This window comes from Vicugna pacos, chromosome 12, assembly GCF_048564905.1.
Source record: "Vicugna pacos chromosome 12, VicPac4, whole genome shotgun sequence".
NCBI lineage: Eukaryota > Metazoa > Chordata > Mammalia > Artiodactyla > Camelidae > Vicugna > Vicugna pacos.
The window spans coordinates 8,729,223-8,749,644 of record NC_132998.1 but is presented as its reverse complement, the minus strand read 5'-3'; the positions used below and the strand labels follow the sequence as shown (position 1 = coordinate 8,749,644).

General features: G+C 41.8%; 1 long non-coding RNA gene across 1 annotated transcript in view; it reads left to right on the top strand.

Moving 5' to 3' along the window:
• The first annotated feature begins 2,432 nt into the window (after positions 1 to 2,432).
• LOC107034931 (uncharacterized) overlaps positions 2,433 to 20,422 on the top strand; it is a 180,380-nt gene continuing 162,390 nt past the window's right edge. Inside the window, exons 1-2 of the long non-coding RNA XR_012078298.1 lie at positions 2,433 to 3,186; positions 3,365 to 3,464. This is a non-coding gene — a long non-coding RNA (uncharacterized lncRNA). The remainder of the gene's footprint in view (positions 3,187 to 3,364; positions 3,465 to 20,422) is intronic.

The following is a 20,422-nucleotide window of genomic DNA, read 5'->3' as shown; positions in this document are numbered from 1 at the left end:
TGGGGAAGAAAAAAAAGAAAGGCATGATACATATTTATAGGTGCATCCAAGTTAAGTCTAGAAAGGTAGGTACACCACTCAAACATTGAACTGTCACGCGGCCCAGGGGCGTGGGGAGGGGGAGGGGCTGCACTTACATTTGTACATAAGTCTTTGCTTGAATTCACAAGTATGTACCACTTTTATAACTGGCTTTAAAAATTGAACATTTTACAGTGGTCTTTCTAATCTTCAAATTGAATTTCTCATCCCAGTCTAGGAAAAGACAAGCTTCTTAGACACAAGGAAACTGAGGTCCCGCTAAGAGCAGGTAGAGCTCTCCCAGCAGTACCTCCCCGGCATGACTCATCTCGGATCCCCGTATATTCTTCACAGCCCCTGGCACATCACATGCCTGCTGAGAATCCCAACATTTTTAAATTGGTTGTTGTTTCCCCTTTCCTTTCCTTCCTGCTGTCTGAGGTACTCCTTTAAGTAGCTTCCACATTCCATGTTTTAGCATTTTTCTTCCTCTTTCACCACTTGCCTGCCTGTCTCTCAGCCTCTCAGACAGGTGCCCTCGCCCTGGGGAACGCACTGGAGTGACAATGGGCCTTACACATTCAGGTTTTTGACAGACACAAGGGCCTCCACCTTCACAATTGCAGGACTCGGTATTCCTCCCACGTGCTTTTTGCCTCGCAAAGGGTCCAAATGGGCTTTTAAACAAGGTAGGGTTTGGGGGCTTTTTTATGTTTGCCTGTTGCTTTATTGCAGTCAAGAAACAATACTTGGTGTTTTGGCAGGCGCTTTTCGCTCCCAAGGGTGTTTCTTTTTGCTTTGGCTTTCTCCTGAAAGGTGCCCTGCTATTTTGTACCTCCCTACCCTCAACGTTCTCCACCATGCTTGTCCTTTATTACGTGTTAATTTTTATTGTTTTGGCATCCAACACTCTCACTTGTTTCCTATCTTTCACACTCCAGTCATCTATTCCCATTTAAACATTTTCTGTTTCAGCCCATGGAGAAACGGCTGTATAATGAATGAGGAAGGAAAAGAGAATATGAGATCCTAGAAGAGAGTCTCCCAAGCTATTTCTCGCCCCGGAACCCGGAGCTTCGGGAACCATGCCTTCTCGGGGGTATCGGGGCCACCAGAACCGGGTCAGCATCAAAGCGCCCAGGCGTCGGGAGAGCTGATTAGTTCCCCAATGAACCAATCAGAGAGCGAGGCTGTGCACTGGTAGGGGAGGGCTAGGATTACAGAGCGGATGGAGTTAAAGGAAAAGGGTCAGGTGTGCCAGGCACCAAGGTTTAGCGTGCACTTCTGCACCCACAGGGTTATTATTAACCCCGCAACTCTGGTTTCCTAAATTCTACCTTGAGTTACCCAGTAACGCCGAATAGGTAAAGAAACATTACTTATCCTATCATTCATAAGATGGTCATTAGTAGTCAATGGAAGAGTAACCGTAGAGTTGGAGGGAGGCCATTAAAATCCTCCCTCTCTCCTTTCCCAGTTCCATTCCAGGTCCTCAACTAACTCAATCGGTTCTTGAAATAGTAAAGCACTCCAACTCTCGCTTAATCACCAAAGCTGATTACCAAAACGCTATCATTAAACACCTGCAGTAAGTTTCTCCCTCCCCAAGGACTGGGGGGAATAGTATTGGCATATACCAAAGGCGCAGGGTTTTACTACCTAGTAAAGGAGAAATGAACGAGCCCTTAGGCTTAAGTCAGAGAAACTGAGACCTCCTGAACTGTGCAACCACGCACGCGACCACGGCCACCTCCAGGGCTCGGACACCCACCCCCAACTCCCCGGGCGCAGCGATAGTTCCTCCAAGCTCTACCCAACAAACTTCACGCGGAGGCACAAAGATTTGGGGGGGATGGGCGCACAGATATCAGATTTCCCTGCAGTGTTTCAAACTTCAGCAGAGCAGTTCCACGCACTTTCTTCCAAGTGTCACAACCCCCAGATTCACAGCCGCGTCTAGCCTTAGCTTTCCCACGGTCCAGCACTGCCACCCACCCATCTACCAACCAAACCCGGGCTGGAGATGCCGCGTCCTTGGGGTTGGGGGAAGGGGGTGTCGGAGAAGAGAGAAATGGCCAGTATAAGAAGTGCTCGCCGAGGCCTGGACGCCGGCAGCCAGCGGAGGGCCCTGGGGCCGAGGAACAGGGAGAGAGGAGGGATGGAACCGTGCGGGGAAGGGCCGCGAGAAGAGCAGGGGCGCCGCCGGTGTCGCTGCACTCACTCTGCGTAGCCAGTGGCCCAGGGCAGCCGCCGGGTCTCCTTGAGGATGAGGATGGGGCGGGCGATGTGGTCGGCGCTGCACTCCACCTCGTCCTGAGACAGCCCCAGGAACTCGGGTCGCCCGTAGGGAAAGCGCAGGGGCAGGTCCGAGCCTCCACAGCCACCGCCGCTGTGCTCGGAGCCTGAGCTGCCAGCCATGATGCCGCCCATGAAATTGGCCACGGCAGACTTCACTCGGGTGAGCATATTACTCCGGAGCCCGGCAGCAGCGGTGCGAGCAGGGGGCGGCGGCGGGGGCCCGGCGAGGCGCAGCGCGTGGCATGCAGGCTGCGGCGGGCGCCGGGCGCACGGGCAACCGGGCCGCTGGGCGCGCCGCGCGGTTCCCAGAGCCTAGTGCTGCAGGGGGCCGAGCCCCGGCCTCCCGCGCTCCGCGCCGCCGCCGCCTCCCCCCGCTACACTTCCGCAACCCAGCGGCATGGAGCGGGCCGGCCGCGCCGGTGGAGATGCTGCGCGCTCCGGGAGCGACTGGGCGGCCGCAGCGCCAGCAGGTCTCTTCCCCGCCCGCTGCGCTCGACTCCTGCGTGAGCGGAACTGAGCCCACCCGGCGAGCCCGCGGAGCCGGCGCGGCTGCTGCCAGGGCTACCGCCGCCGTGGAGTCATGTGATAATCCGGCTGCAAGGGCTCCAGCGACTGCTGGGGCCGTAGCTCGGCCCCTCCCCTGCCGGCGGAGCGAGGCTCACAGCCGGACGGTGACCTCCTCGGTGAGGGGGAGCCAGGCCGGGTCGGTACCTGACGGAGGAGATGGGGGCGCTGTGAGCTAGTGGCGGTGCAGGTGTTGGCGGCGGTCACGTGGAGCCGGGCCGCCGGGAAAAGCCAGTTGAGGAATCCACTCGCGGAGGAATGCTGCCTACGCCTTCGGGAAAGGAAACTTCGAGAGCTGGAGGGGTAAGAGGAGACAGGTGGAAACCCTGCGGACGGCCTCAAGGCCTGCAGTGGAAGGAGAAACACCTGGTGTGAGAGACTAAGGCGCTTTAAAAAAAAAAAACACCCACAGTGGTTGCATAAAAATCATTAAAAGTTTTCCCCTAGGTATATCTAGAATTACTTTTCTTTTTCTTTTCAGTACTACCACACGCATTATTATCTGCGGAGTAAAACTTACTTCGAACCCCAGAATAAAAGCTTAATCGCGAAGAAAACAGAAGAGCTCTAAGGAATTGAAAGTAAGCACTTATTTCACCTAGTTAATTAACTGCTTGCTAGATTGATACAAGCATTTTCCTCCAACAAAGCAACAAAACCAAAGTATCTTTTCAAAGCTGACGCTGTTTGCTGTTGATAACACTTAATGCAGCCTTGTCTTAATTTGAAATATTGTTGTGAAATTATCTAAGGGCACCTTAAAACTAAAGGAATTTAAATAAAGTTAAGCAACTCAAATGCTAAAGTAAAAATGGTATGTTTGGAACAGTAAAATTTTGTGGTACTCTTATATTAAAACAAAATGCGAAAAACCGATGAATGTGCTGCTTCAGAAGGTAACAGTCGTTAATTACTGGCTTAAAAATTTTTGTTTGCAAGAGAGCTGTATCCTGCTCATGTTTACTTATTCTGTATCCTGTTCCTGTTTACCTACCATTTAATTTGCCAAGATTCTGTGTTACTTGTGGAGTTGTGCCCTGAATGGCTTACTTGGAATTCAGGAGGGAATACAGGCCCTCTGTCTCAGTGAGTGGGAGGCGGGGAGCAGCCCAGGTTTGATTCAAAGGTAATTCTTTGAAGAGGAATTGGAATCCTCGCTTTTAGGGGAGGCCTAAATAAACTTCACTGATCCCTCTTATTCAGTATCTATAATGTATTTTAAGGCATTTTCCCCTTTGGCTTTTTCATGAATAGTTACTTTGATCTACTATACACCAAATAATTTTATATATACCCACACACACACATGAACGTACAGCATTGAATTTTTCAGTGAAATACCATTCCAGTCAATGAGTTCTCTTATTACTTTTCACAGAACAGTGATTCTCTAATTTAAAATTTCTTTAATTTTAAAATTGGGGGCAGGATTCTAAAAGATGTAAAATCTAAATAAGTCCACCAAAAGTTTTCTCAACCTTTGTTAAATTATAAACTCCTTCTGAATGCAAAATATCAATGTTAAACAGCCAACCACATGCTCTGGAATCCACTGAGTTTTATATAAACTTAGAATCCTCTTCTCAAGCTTTTGTTGTAGGACAGTTACCTTTTAGCAATAGCCTTTGGGGGGAGGGTGGGGGGTGGTATAGCTCAAGTGAGAGCTTGCTTAACATGAGTGAGGTCCTGGGTTCAATCCCCACTACCTCCTCCAAAAATAAATAAATAAGCCTAATTACTCCCCTCCCACACAAAAAAAAGCAAAAACAAATTAAGGAGAAAAAATTTTAATGCGTTTTGAATACTTCAGTAACTAACTACTGAGATGAATTTAATAGGCTCTTCCCTTCATTTCACCTTATGGCAAAGCTTTAGTATTTACCAGAAAAAGGATTTATTTTTCAATTTAAAAGTAGTACTAGATCATGATCAATAAAGAAAGAAAGTCCAATAGTACAGAACTGTAAATGGGAAAAGGAAAAGACTCCAAAACATTTCCCCAGAGGATCACTGCTGTTAATATTTTCTGTAGCCTCTCGAAATTTTTCTCAAATAGGACATTTAGCATAATTAAATTTGGTAATGTTAGCCATATTTGTGAACCAGTGTTTTGTAAGAAGTTATTTTACAGTTTCTCTGTAACCTAGTTATTATCCATCATGGGAAAATGCTGGCAGATCTTTCACTTTGCACAGCAGACTTTGTTCTGCTAATGGCAGGCAAAACAGAAATTCCGTGCTTGTTCTCCTTTGACTATGCCTGTAGTTTGTGTTCACGGCTAACTAATGAATCAACTGCCTTGTCCTTATACCCACCTCTAAGGTCAGTGTCCCATCCTAGATTTTCCAGAGAAATATTTCCCATGTAATTTACTCCTCAATTATGTCATTCATGGAGATCAATGCTTCAGGTAGGACGTAAATCCTTATTAAAATGGGTGTGGTCATTGCTTTTAGGAAAGCCCCTGAAAAAGTACCTTCCATACCTATTACAGATGCGAATTTGCCAGTACCTGCGCTCTCAGCTTTAGAATTATTTATTCCTTAAATTCAAATGATGTAGTAATCAAAAATTGAGAGACCCTCAACGTGTTTGTTACACCCTGTGTGTGCACTCAGGTCATCAAAAGATATCCTTCATTTGTCTCTCTTGTGTTTTCTTTCCTCTGGAAAATGTGAGTTTGAAGACTTCAAAAGGACGTTCATTTATAAGATAGAAACATAGACCTTATACTTAAATGTTCTTTGTATAAATATAATCTCACTTCTAGGCCTATAATACTATGGTTTTGACTATTCAATGACTCTGTGCCATCAGTAAGACTATTTTCAAAAGGGGAAAAAAAAGTCTGGATAACTTCTTCAGTCAAAACATCAGGGAGCCCCCCCCAAATATTAATTAATTACAGAAGTAAAAGTTAATACCTTGCAGTGGAACAACCTGGCAGTCACCAGCTAAAACAAGTGATCAAGGTTAACATCACCAGCAGTGATATATTAACATCCTGTACCTGCTGACATTATGCATTAAAAAGAACACATCCCCAAATCCTTAACTTCAGTATAATCATGAGAAAACAGGAGTCAAACGCAAACCAAAGATATTCTACAAAATACCTGGCCAGGTATCTTCAAAGGTGTGAGGGTTCTGAAAGTCAAGGCGAGTCCAAAGAACTGTCAGACTGGGGATAAAAGGGGCACAACCTACTACAGTGCTGATCTCAGTTTTGATATCAGCATTAGGGGAAAACCGGGTGAAGGGTATACAGGAACAGAAATATTAAAAACGATCAAGGAGATTTGGGATTCAAGTAGAAAGCAAATGCTTACTTGGAAATCAGGCCAGGAGAAAGATGCATAACGCCCTTCTAGGACTCAGCCCTCTCACAGCTGTAGGGTCGTGCCTCCTAGTATTGTAACTAGCAGTTTATCTACGTTGTCCCATTAGACAGTGAAATCATATAGGACAAGAACATTCTTAATTATCTTTGTATTTCCAGCACCTAGCCTAGTGCTTAACAGGTAATAGGGCTCAGTTGGTAAATTAATTGGTTTTTTAATTGGAATACAGTAGTTACAATGTGTCAATTTCTGGTATAGAGCACAATGTCCCAGTCATGCATACACATAAATTAATTCCTTAAGAAAAATATTCCACTCAGAGAAGAGTGTAACTTGATTGAATGACCAAATTTGTTACTTTTATGCCCTCTGTTTTCTTAAAGATTTTTCCCTCATGTTATCCCTTAAGATTTGTCTTATCTATAAGCAGACCTTCCTTAACCTGTGACATCTGATAAGTCAATTTCCAGATTGGTAATAATATGGATATCAAGGCATATGGGTCTCTGCTTCACACCAAACTGGTAATCTGTTGTATATCAACCAAGATATGACATTAAAATAGTTAATATTAACTAGCTTTTGCTTCAGAAATAGTTTATATTCTGGTTTCATGTGTAGAAATATACTGGCTGAAAATCCCTGACTTACTGGGAGGGATTTGTTTTTTCATAGTAAACAAAACCATTTATTTGTAAATAACAATTTCCTTATGAACCAAGAGATTTATAACTAATTTTTGAGGACAGTGTTACAGAGTCTCAACAGATTTTACATGTGTCAAGTATAGACATTCTCTCAATTACAACCGTTTGATTTTGGAATCTCAGGTACATTCAAAGAATGGATTACATCTGACTTTTCCTGTTACTTTCCTACTGGCCACCGTCTATAGACTATTCTGTCCCGTGCCCACATTGCCCTAGACTGAAACTACTGCTTTGTACCTGATGAGGGAATTGTATAAACCTGAATCCCTGGTCCCATAATACCTACTGTAGATTAGAGTCTGAAATGTGCTGATTATCAGAATATTTATAAAATGGGAGAAAAAATAAACTATTCCAAACTCACAGGGTAGCTGTGAGGATAAGGGAGAAAATAGTTACAAATACGACATAAGTAATATTGACCCAGGGCTATCACCCTTCTCTATGTATATCTATTTTTTCTCTTAGTTTTTAAAATGAAAATTTTAAACCATTTCCTCTTTCTGATTTTTACTGACAACAATGAAAATAGAAGCACCTGCTGCATAGGATTATTTTGATGATTAAATGGAATAACATGTAGATTCCTAGTATTCTTCCTGACATAGAGTGGATGGTTAATAAATGCATAATTAGTATTAACATCCTGATGGCACCGTGTGCCGTGAAGGGTGGAGAGTTTACATATGTTGTTTCCAATGCTGGTAACCAGCACTTAAAAGTTAAACAGTATTTTTGATGCTCTTATTCAACACCCCCCGTTTATTCTTGAAGAAACTGAAGTTGAGGAGAGGAAATGACTTGCCCAAGACCACACAGCTAGTAATGAAACAGTACCCAGTCCCATTGTGTACTTTATTTCATATTCCATCAAGTAGAAAGTTTACATTACAACAGATTTTTTTCCTGCCTTCTCTAAGTAAAGACTTGGTATTTCAGTTATCTTGAGGATTTTTATAAATTTTCTATGGATTTGGAAATTTAAAAAATTTTTCCTAGCAACCTTATAACCTAGAAGGTTATAAGTACAATAATGTCATTTGGAAATTGTTCCAAATTCCAAACAAATTACTTTCCAGTGAGATTTTTGGATAAAACTTGTTTCTAAATTGGGAGCTGCTTCGGTCATACTAAAGTTGTAGAATTCTAAATTCTGTTATACTGAAAATATCTTTTTTAAAAATTATAGTATTACTGATCTATTTCCAAGCCTTACCACATAAACTTCTCTTTTAAAACGTGTTCTATCCTGCCGCTCTCCTGCCATTTTAAAATTCCTGCTACCGGGATTATTTTGCCAAAGTTAGAGTGGTCTGAGTGAGGTAGCCGAAGGAGATTGTCTACTCAATGGGAAGGTCAGTTTTTGCTCAGAGAAGGGCATGTGGTTCACAGAACTTCAGAAATCAAGGAATAAAGACAGCTTCTTAACGAAGAGCTATGAACTCAAATTGCTTTTTACTCCCTCAAAGGATATCTTGCTCTATGGCAGTATATGTGACAGCTATCAAGAATGTCTTGAAACGCAGAATTAGTTGCTTTGTCCTTTTTGTCATCAAACTGCATTTTGAATCAAAGTAGAGAGACTTTTGCTGCTTGCCTGTAAATATTTTTATCAGCTTTCCAAAACCAAAACACAGAAGAATGTCATGGCAAATAATCTCATATTTCATTCAAAACCAAGGCCACCCACCCCAGTTACCCTGATTATCCTTTCCTAATGAACACATCCTATGTTTACCAACTTTCTCCTTATGTCTACTTCAGTGAATTTTAAAAAATGAATTTATTGTCTCCATTGTCTTCTAATTGCTTTGGCTGTGGGAAATTGGCCTATTAGATTGCACTTCCTTGTTAGAAAAGTGAATTCACTGGCCCCATCCCATATCTATTGAATCAGAACCCCTGGGGGTGGTACCCAACAATCTAATTTAACAAGCCTTCCAGGAGATCGATAGAAACCGTTTGAGAAACACTGGTGTACGAGAAACGTGTGCTGTTTACTTAATGGATAGGCAGACATGGAAGTGATGGAATATATCAAATAAGAAAACAAGCAGTGACTTTGACTCTAAACAGATACAGAACAAGAACAGCTGTGAATGAGACTCACCGACTGGTTCTATTCAGATACATAAGAACTATCCCTCTAGCTTGATTTCCACGGGCTTACTTTAGTGGAAAACCCCACATACATTTGCTGTGGGCAGATCTGTAAATTCTTCAGCATATGGGAAATTGTAGAGAAGGAAACAGGATTGGCCACTGCCTGCTAATCACCGCCCAGGCTGAATTACCCAACAGGCCGTCCGTCTATGCACATGTTTCTATCAGGTGCCAAGCAGGGGCAGGAAAAACAGTAATCTATAAATATACTTACATATACAAGTACATTTATATAAATATAGATTTTCATATAAATAAATATGTATAATATATATTTTTTAAATCTTCATTTTGGCTGATGTCTTCTAAAAAGTACCAAAAAAGTGGTCATTATTAGAAAAAGCAAAACATTTTTGGCCATCCTTATATCTGATGTATGGTTTTGTACTGTTTTCAGTTTGATTGCTGGGACTAGAGCACTAGATATAATTTTTTGATGCCCAAGGCTTCATAGGGTTTTCCTGTGGCTCAGAATTCTCCACTTGCATGTCTCCCAGGTACCTCAAAATAAACATCACAAATAAAATTCATGCCCATGGCTCTGCTTCTCCTCCTCCTGAGACGACAGTCTCAGTGGATGACATCAGGACCCAGTGTGGAAACCTGGGAGGTAGCCTCTGTTTCTTCCCCTTTGTCACCTTCCCATATGGGTCTGAGCCAGTTTTGATTGATTCTGCCTTCCAGATACCTCCCAAGTCTTTCTCCCCTTGACTGTCCCATAGCTACTAATTTTACTTAGATCTTCGTTATTCTATATTCAGACTTCTCAGCAGTTCCTTGCTGGTGCTCAGGTGGAGCCATCTTCCACACAACAGCTTTACTTCCTTCCACTTTAAACTCTTCACTTGGCCATTTGGTTAAAGACCTCACCATGAGCCTTCGCGATCTGGTCCTGATTACCCTCCTGTTGCAGGTTAACCTTTCCTCCATCCCAGCAACTCTATGCTGCAGCCTTACTCGTTACTTGTCATTTCTAGGATGTGATGTCCTTGTCCCCCACCCTCTTGTCTGAACAGGCCATTTCGTTTTGCCTGAAACACTGCAAGCCCTTTCCCTGCCCCTACACCCGCACCCTGTGGATAATTCCTAAATTTTTTTCTATCCCTCACATCCTTTCAGCAGTTAAGGGCTTCCTTCTCTATATTCCCAAAACACCTTTACATAACTCTCGCAATAATTATAGCTCATCATATTGTGTCAAAATTATCTGATTCCTTCCATGTAAGATAATTGAAGAAGAGGGGCTGTTTCTTTTTTCGCTTTGAATCTACAATATTTAACCATATATTCCATGTATTAAATACAGGTTTAATAAATGAGTAAAAGACTATGGCAAAGAGGGACTGGCAACAATAAATGTCTCACTTAAAGGCCAAATTAGAAGGTTTTATAGTACTTTCTAGAATAAAAGAAGATGGAGGTAAAAGGTTCAGAAACCTAGGCCAGTATCTATAGGGTCCTAGTTTTGGTATCCAGGAGTTACCAGGTTTTATATAAATGTCCTCAGTATGCAAATCAGGTGATTACACATATTAAAAAGCATTTTATTTAATATGTCTGGAAAACAAAACTGCATCCTAAATTTGAATATAAAGGTATTTTGAATGCCTCTATACTTAACCCCTTTGGCCTTTCTATTAAGTTATAAAAAATACGTGAGTGTAAAAATTGATAAATAAAAATCTCAGTTAAAATAGAGTTGGGAGCCTAGAAGGGGAAGCCCACTGTCTCCGACAGTGGCCACGCCCAAGGGAAGGAGGACTTCCTCTGCTTGCCGAGCAAGAGCTCTGCCAGTGAGACACTGTCACATCTCAGCCAGTGCAAAGCCGCTGTGTTTCAGAACTCTCGATTCCTCCAGGGGGCTCCTGCTTACTGTAGCCTTCCCAACTTCCAGGCCCACTCTTGAGAAGAAGGGAGAGGGGTTGTTGACAACTTGCCATGGTTGCAGACTTGGAATTGCAATTCTTTGCTGATCTTGAATAAAACCTTTTCTTCCCTTTTCTTTTTTTCCTGGAGAAATAACTGGCAGCCTATTTATTTTAGGTCAACATGGGAGATGTCTGTTGTTACTGAACTTTCAATTTGAAATTCAGGATCAATTTTCATAAATCTTGTGATTTTTCATGAATAGTATCCTTCTTGTGTCTGACAATAACTGTGTTATCCACCAGTGTTTTCTTTCCTAGCATGCGCTTGGTGTTCATTGTTTTGCTATTGTTCCTGAAAGCGATAGAAAAATATTTCCAGAAACTACCGAAGTTTGTAAAACATGACAGTTAAAAATCAACTTAGTTTTTTTAAAAACTGACTTGAGTTGTTCGCAAATGTAGTAGGATGACAAGTCTGAAGAAGCTTATTAGCAATTAGTGTTTGTATGTATCAAAGCACATACGATTCTGTGCTTTTTCAGCAGTGAGGCTCATCAATATTAGGTACTGGAACTTTGTAAAATAATTCAGAATTTTCTATCATTGAGATATTCTAGAATAACATACGTAAAATGCACACTGTAGGCATTTAATAAGTGGTAGCTATTGTTTTTACTAAAAGCTCCCTGTGTGAAATGCAGCTAGGAGCTTGTTTCTAGCCTCTAAACATACCAAGAACCACTCACCACTACCCCATAACAGGTGGATAAGATTTAAACTGTAATTATGCAGTCAGAGATGGCTACTCATTCCTCATTCTTTCTGCCAAAAAAAGACTTTACAATTAGATTTCCACAAAAATACAAAAATATCACTCATTTCTTTCCCATAAAGGAAAAGCTAGAGAACTTTTGTATCCTCTGCTGACCTTCTCACTACCTCTCTCTCTCTCTCTCTCTCTCTTTTTACATTCTGAGTACATTCTGCATCATAGCAGGAGCTGGACATTCAAAATCTGAAAGTCAAAGTGTTCCTTTTAATATGTCCCAGTTCCACATTTCAATTCAGCAGCTTACATCACCTTTTCTGTCTCAACTACCCTGAGAAGCCTTTTAAATAAAGTGGTTAATTACCACCTTCTCTCTTCATCTCACTCCATGAAAGGTGTTTTCTGGAAAGGAACTTAGAGGCAAGGCAAGCGTTCAGATCTGAGTTAAGTCTTCGAAGCGATGGGAGAAGTGGACCGCAGTTCCTTCTTGAGGCTTCAGTGTTATTTTGCTTGTTTTCTGGAAAGATTCTAATCCCCTAGCTGAACTAGATTCACAGAGAAGTATAGATGCATTCATTCCAAAAGCACGCGCAAGTAATCTGGGGCTGTGTGTAACTACAGATCTCTGATTTTCATCTCTTGATATATGTTATTGGGAATCAAAACATTCACTTTTAACCTTAAAAAAGTTCTCTTTAGTGCAAGATTAGTATTTGGCAAAGTCACTCTTCCTCCTTATGCACAGTGTGGAAAGAACAAGGGAATTTTGAAAAAAAAAATTTTTTCCCAACATTTACTGATTTTTCAAATAAACAAGTACTGGGTTTTTAAAAGACTTTTTTATCTGTGATTTTAAGGAATTCTTTTGAAAAGTCTACATGTAGTGCTATGCCCATTGCTCCTCCTTTTACAAATTCTTTTAAATGTTTTGATTTATCAAGCCAGACTGGTTCTTTTCCCATGATTTTAGAGAAAAAGGGATGAGGTTCTATTCTGCAAAAATTATGTCCTGAGCACCCTCTGTGTCAGGAAAGCTCACCGTTCTAACATTGGATTTCCCATTCCTCTCCTTCCTGGAGCTCTTTTGTCCATTCCCTCCTGTCCTGTGGGACAGTGTTGGGTTTTTCCTTGCTTTCAGTGCTCTATTATTCCAGTTGCTGTCCCACCACTTTCATGGTAGAAGCATTTTTCCTTGCAAACATATCTGCTTCTTTGTTTGTTTTAGCTTGGGGGTCTGTAAGAAAGTCTTCACTGCTTAGTCAGCTGCCCAGGTCCAGGGCTGGATTAAAGCAGGATGACAGACCATAATAGGCAGCAGCTAACTCTTTAAGGCCACGTTCAAAGAAAGAGCACGAACAACAACAGCCTGGCAAAAGCTCTGCATGGTCGATCAGCTTTTCTGCAGAAACAAAACAAAGGTGTTTCTGGCTCTGATAGGCCATTTTGCTTGTTAGAAGGCAAAAAACAAAATTGCAATGTTTGACCAAAGGAGATAGTATCACACTCTTAAACAACCACTGTGTTCCTTTGAATTGGCCACCGCAAACATTTGTCATGTCAGAGCACTCCTGAGAAGAATTACTGGTTTGTGTAGTCTATTGGTAACAAGGAACAAAACATAAGTTTGAATTGTAGACCATTTGGCTGCCTTCAATTACAAAGAGCGAAGCCTACGGAATCCTGGGTTATTTTTTTTAAGTTTCCTGTCAGCAACTAGATTAAACTAAATATGCATCAACGTTTTGGTCCAGGAGACAGTTGTGCCTGTTTTTCTTTCGTTACTTGGAAAAATACGGAGCCTTAATGGAGGGTACAGTTGAAAACAAACAGGTCCTATCTTTGCCCCAGAGAATGCCAGAAACAAAAGTTGTGCAAGAAGCCAGGTTTACTTTCTACGCCTTCTCCCTAATTGTACCACGTCTCTCCCCAGAGACCACTCTAAACACTGTGCTTGAAGATTAGCCTTTCCCAGGCTTTTGCCCTCTCGTGGTTCCCTATTATTCAAACATTCGTCTCAAGTCTTTCTTCCTCTTTCCTGAAGCCCAGCCGTCTGAGTCCTGTGCCCTGCTGAAGGATTGGGTCACCAACTCTCTGCTCTTCCAGTCGGGAAAGAAAGTCATGAGCCATCTTCTCAGGCCTGGAAATGTATATCCAGTATCTATTTGAACAATGATGTATGGTTGACTAACCGTATCTCACAGAGCGTGATTGAAATGCAGCCTTATTTCTGTCTCCCACAGTTCTTTAGAACTGATTAGGGAGAGAGGCGGGCTCATTTCCCCTGATCTTTATTAAGGAAAATTATTAAAAACTTGGAACTAAGGCAAGAGGCTGGCTAAATGTTCTTTCTCTACCATATTGGAGCATTGTCTCACAGGTCCACCCAGGGATTACTTAATTTTCTAGGGGAATATGCCATGGTTAGTTATTGTTAATGAGGGCCCACATTTTGTGAGGTTACATGTTAACTTTTAGATTTTTGCCCAATTGAGATGCAGATGATTTCTGATAGACAAAAATTACCCAAAGGTTACATATGGTTGTATTGCCCTGGAGGAGTTTAGCCATTTTAGTTTCTAATCTCTCAGTCTTCCAATATTCTATCCCTTATTCAATTCCCACAAATATTTAGTTTCTCAGATGCTCGTTGAACCAGCATTAATATCCCTCTGGCTCTCGCCCATGAGTTAAATACATGTTGACGTGTTTATTCCATGGGTACAGAGGAGTCGTGTTTTTATCTTTTGAAAATTAGACTTGCCCATCCTAAATGAGGTCTTAGGCAGGCGTATCTTTTCTGTGGTCACTCTCAGAAAATAAAACTCCCGTGGTCACTTTTAGTAAAAACAGTTTCATCTCAGGAACTAGAATGTCCCATCTTGTTTAATTATCAAAACTCTGGACCCCTCTCCTCCAGCCCAGGCCGGCCTCGGGATGGAGGTCTGCAGTGGGTAAAGGGAGTGTGTTTCTCTGGCTCCATTGTTTTTCTACTCATCAGATGCACTGCAGTTTTGGGCCCCACCAGGGTCAGAGGTGAGTGGGGTATATGGAAAGAGATTAGGCAGTCCTCCAGGGCTTGCTTGGCTCAGTGGCTTCGTACTTTGTACCCGAGGATAACAGTTCATGCTGAACACATCTCTGTGGGGTCCTCTCCAGCAGGACCCTTGAGCTGGGCAGAAGAGAATTTGCTGGATTCCTTCATCAGACCCTGGGCAACCAGGAGATCTGTAACCCAGCAGAACCCTATGGGGCTTCCTGGGAGAGGCCCCTCCCCCATTCATAGTCTCTGCTTTAACTCCTCTCTAAAAAACCTAGGTAACAGTATCTGATGCAGACTTCCTGAGTTGTTTTACAGATGAGGCAACCCCCACCAAATGGAAGATGTTAACGTTAAGATGGCCATGAGCACAAAGTCCCCAAAGGAGCCTGAGGATTAATAAGGATCCTCCTGGAGCCTGGGGACTGACAGTGTTAACCCCGCTGATGCTGCCCTGTGCCCTCACCATCAACCAGTCAGAGAACTGTGCATGAGCTGATCACATACCCTCAACCCCCACCTCCCTCACCTGGCCTTGAAAACTGCTTTGCTGAAATCCACTGGGGAGTCTGGGTGTTCTGAGCACTCGCTGCCCCAGACTCCTTGCTTGGCGCCCTGCAGTAAACACTGCACGTGTTTTGCCTTCACCACAGCTTGGTGTCAGATGGCTTTACTGCATACAGGTGGGTAGACCCAAGTTTAATTTGGTAATAGATCCACCTTGGTTTCTTTCTAGAAAAGATCTCAGTCCACTCCAGATGGCTCTATTGGGCAAGACCATTGGTCCCTGAGAATGTGGGTGCTCCTACAAGAGCAGTCCTTTCCTGCCTCCCTAAGTAGTTGGCATCTGCTCTCACTGTTTAGATTTCCCAGGGGGGACCCAGGCCCCTGGCTAGAAGCACTTTAAGTTTCCTCACATGTGAACCAGGCACTACCACTCTGTGTCTCCAGATTTAGAGAACAGTTTTCTGAGTGGTTGTCTGTAAGCTTGTGGAAAGTTTACACCTCCGTTCAAGGCGGAAGGGGAGGTCAAGGCTTCTGGCCTCTCCAGAGCAATCTCTTCACCGGTTCAATCCTGCCCACTCTCCAAGTTCTTTATATGTGTTCAATTGACTGAGGGGATCAAGGGCTGAGGAGTAATTTCTCAGATTTATTTCTTTTGTAAATCTGCACATGGCGTGGGAGGCGAGGCACCATCTCAGACTTTCTTTGTTGCTCTCATTATTGCCTCAGTCAAATGGAGTTAGAAAGAATCTCATTCTAATTTCCTGTTTCATTTACACTTAAATTTATTGAAAATAAGCAAACACAGGAGGGATGTCTCTCCCTGTCGGGGGTTGGGGTGGGGGGTGGGGAGGGTATTGAGATTGAAACACACCAAACAAGCAGTTACCCACTCAGTCAAGGAATAAAGTTAGATTTGAAATAAAGGCAGATGCTTCATGAACATGGCTGTTTTTCAACAAAAGGCAAAAATTTTCCTTCACACACATACGATGAATATATGTGTACATTAAAAATCCACGTTAGTCATGGGCTTGGGGTGGTACCTGCAACTCTGCCTCCATCTCCTTAACTTCCCTTTGATTTTGTTGACTGATTGTGCTAAGTGCTGGGGTGCACAGTGGTGAACTAAACAATCATGGCCCCAACTTTCTAGAAGCTCTAGGAGACCCTGAGTGTGTGTCAGATTTGGTCACATTCTCGTGTCCTCTTCCTCTGCACTCATCTTTCACTTAGAGAGTCCTCTTAAGGGGCTAGAATGGGTTTTCACAAAGTTCTGACTTTTTCCCCCAACACACCCCTGCCCCTCCTCATGTTGTATTTTCTTTGGAACTACGACTCACATACTGGACTAACCCTGAAAATGATTGTATTTTTATATTCCTTCCCATCCTTGGGGTTATATTGGAAAAACACTCACTTCGGAATTAGACCTGGATTTGAGGACCAACTCTTTCATTTATTATTAGCTTTATTACTTGGGAAACTTAATCTCTCTGAAACTTGGTTTTTTTATCCACATGTAGGATTAAACACTGTCCAGCTAAAGTTGTTTTATTAACTGAGGTAATGTCTTCAGAGTGCTGACATGAAATAAATGTTCCCGAAGTGAATCCTCCTAGGAGCTTCCTTTCTCTTCATCCTGTTTTGGGCGCACCTCTCCCAGTTCGAGTGCAGGACTGAAATTTCCAATTTTTTGGTTTTAAGAACATATGTTCTTAAAAGTTAAAGTCATTCTTCGTATTTACCACTTAGAGTATGAGGTTATCCACTCTTGCTTTACACAGTAGGATAACAGCTATGCCTTTTACTCACATTTTAAATAACTCCCTTAACAACTGCGCCACCTCACAGGCACAGGCCAGACTACTGTGTTTTTTCTCATCCATTCTCCTACTGTACCTCTTCCCCTGATTATTTAGGATGCTTGTGAAGACCCACAGATCTTTAGAGATCATTAACTTTCTTCTTAGAATGGGGCAAATAATATACTTAGCTGTTAATCACAAAGTTAGTCCAGGATTTGCTCAACAAGCACTTCATGTGTGATCATTTATGACCAGTCAATCACTGACTAAGTGGTATTTCTGAAGGGGAGCTAGAAAGTGCTGTGAGAGTCATAGGGCATCGTTTTAAGGACATGAAACTTGATTGCATCAGTGTTTCCTAGTTTCAGCTCCCAATCACCATCAGACTCATGGATTGTTAAGTTTCACCAGAGCCCTAGAGTAACATCAAATTGATCCAGTTTTTCCTCCTGTCAATCATTTCTTTTTCTCCATCCAACTCACCAAGAGTCACTTAGCATTTCACGTGGGAAGAGCAGGATTCCTGTACTCACCACAGGACTGACAAGCGGTCAGTGCCCTTGGATACTACTCAGAACCACCAGTCGCTGCAGCTATGATTGTAACTATTCTCACTCCCCCTTGGCAGAAACCAGATCCCTCATAGAAAGGCAAACGGATAGCTATCAAAAGCATTAGAGACCATGTAGGGTCAACCTGATGTTTGATTTGTCTAACTGATTTTTTAAAAAAATCACTGAAACCTTTTTTTTAAAAAATGAATGTATAAGAATCATCTCAAATAAAGCCAATAAAAGATGTCTGGTTGAAGCAAGGGTGAGGGATCTAGCACTCTACTCACTCAGCCCCTCCTTATCTGAGTTATTTCTGAAGACTCCACATGCTGTGCTGGTCACAGTCTGAATAACACTAACCCAGGTCAACCTCTTCATTTTGCAGAAGAGGGGACTGAGGCCCAGAGATACGAAAAAACTCTCTACATCAAGTAGTGATTAGTGACAAATTTTATTCAAACTCAATTCAGGGTTTTGTGTGTGTGTGTGTGTGATTTATACCATTCTGCCACTTTGCATGATGGCTAAAGAGTGCGACTGGTCCAGGACTAGGGTGAGGCAAGTAAGATGTCTAGGGTGTAAAATTTAAGGAAGCACTACCTTTTGGTCTGGATAAGTGCTAACTTTGCACTTGCAGTGCCTTGAGAGGGAACGCTTCCTTAAATTTTGTGCCCTGGCTGTCTTGTTTGCCTTCCCAATCCCAATCCTGCCTCTGCTCATTCCTTATGCCACATGAACCCTCTGCCTCTTGTTTCTTACCCTCTTCTCTTTGTCTTCCCCATTAGACTATGAATCTTGGAGACCAAAGACAGTGTCTTCACCCTTATGTTCCTGGGGTTTGAGTTAGTACATGGCAATTAATGGGTACTCAATAGTGTCTATTGAATGGGTAGGTGGGTCTAAATTCTTTTATGAAGGTTTTCTCGGCACCTCAGATCTACTCGGATTCCTACATCCTCTGAATTCATAACACATTATCTAAATAACTCAATTCACATTTAATCATGTATGCTGACATAACTTTTATGTTCATGGAACTCTTATGCAGTAATTTAATTTTCTAATACTCTGTCTCTATGCCCAATTAGTTAAGAGCAAAAACCAATGTGTATTCTTTGAATTCTCTGAGCAGCTAGCATAGGACTCTACACATTGGAGACATGCAGCAAATGATAATTTAATAAATTAATTAATGAATAAACAAGTGGCATTTTTTTTTCAGTTAAAAACAGAGTTTATAAAATTTGGGAATGGTTTTTAGGTCCTAACTTGCTTGCTAATGTAGCTGAGTGACTGCATAAATCATTTCACCTCTTTGCCCTCAGTTCCTTTATATGTAAAATGAGGCAGTGACTGGAGTGATTCTGATGATAACTACAGCTCTACCATCCTGAGAGTCTATGAATTGTGAAATATATTTATACAGAATGTCATGCTGCTATGAATCCACTTGTCATTCTAGCAGGAATTGGCTAAATGTAGTTGATGGCCCAAGTTTAAGTGTTCAGAGAGTCCTGAAATTATGACCAGATTGTGTGTCAAAAATTAATTTGTAACATACTAAGTGTTTTATGGTTGAACTAGTTTCTGTGGTTTAGCCCAAAATTAAACACCTTGTATATAGAACTAATAATATTCCAAGTATGTATATTCACATATAGTGTTATTTCTACAGGAAAATGCATTCATAATTCTAACGAGGAGCTTCAAGAACCAAGCTCCCCAGATTACTGCATGGAAAAGAAGGAGAATGAGAGACTAAAAAGGGATACTATGTTCCCAAGACTTTGATCGCAATACCTGAAAAAAAAATCAGACATTGTAACTTCAGATTTCTATCTTGATCCAGAAGGTCATTAACATATAATAAGGTCAAATTGAGTTTTTTATTATTTCAAGAAGGTGAAACAGGTCTTTTAAAATAGCTAATTATATGATTATGTTCTCATATAACTATTTTCAGTATTTACTTCTGTCAAATACAAGACAGAAAATGGCCTGTTAAAAATTCTTTAAAAAAATATAAGTAATCTTCAAAGAGACTCCTGGAAAGGATTTTACTCCTTCCTTCTTTGCCTTTCCCACAATATTTAAAAATTTTTTTCAATTATTCTGTTTTTTGAGCCATTTTTTAATAATTGCACATTTTTATTATTATTTTTTATTTTGGGGGGAGATAATTAGGTTTTTATTCATTTATTTTTGATGGAGATACTGGGGATTGAACCCAGGATCTTGTGCATGCTAGACAGGCACTCTACTACTGAGCTATACCCTCCTCCCCCAATTTAATTCAAGTGGCATTATTAAAGAGCCATGGAAATCCTGTAGGTGACTGATGTCTGTATTTGGTGACTAAATTAATCATGTGATGAAACTTACTTTTTTAAGGAAACGTGTACTTCCATGAGGAATTATTTGGTGGCCCCATAAAGGCCCCATGTCATCCTGGAATTCATCTTTCAGAGTCATGGTCTAGGCAATTCAATTCATGACAAGGAACCATCCTTGAACGTATGTTGTCATTTCTCCCCTAACTCCCCTTTTATCTAGGTCCTCATTCACTTAATGGATTATCGCTGGGTGTGGAGAAGAGTGCAAGGCTCCGTGTTAGATCTGGCAACTGTGCTAATTCACATGGCTATTGGTACTGGTCTCTTAGATGCTATTTCCATCTATTCTTGTTGATCACGGTGGGCCGGTTAATCTTTCTTGAAAACAATTTCATTAGTCTTTAGTTTTATCCATTGTCAATAGATCGGAACATTTCAGCTCATCTTTCAAA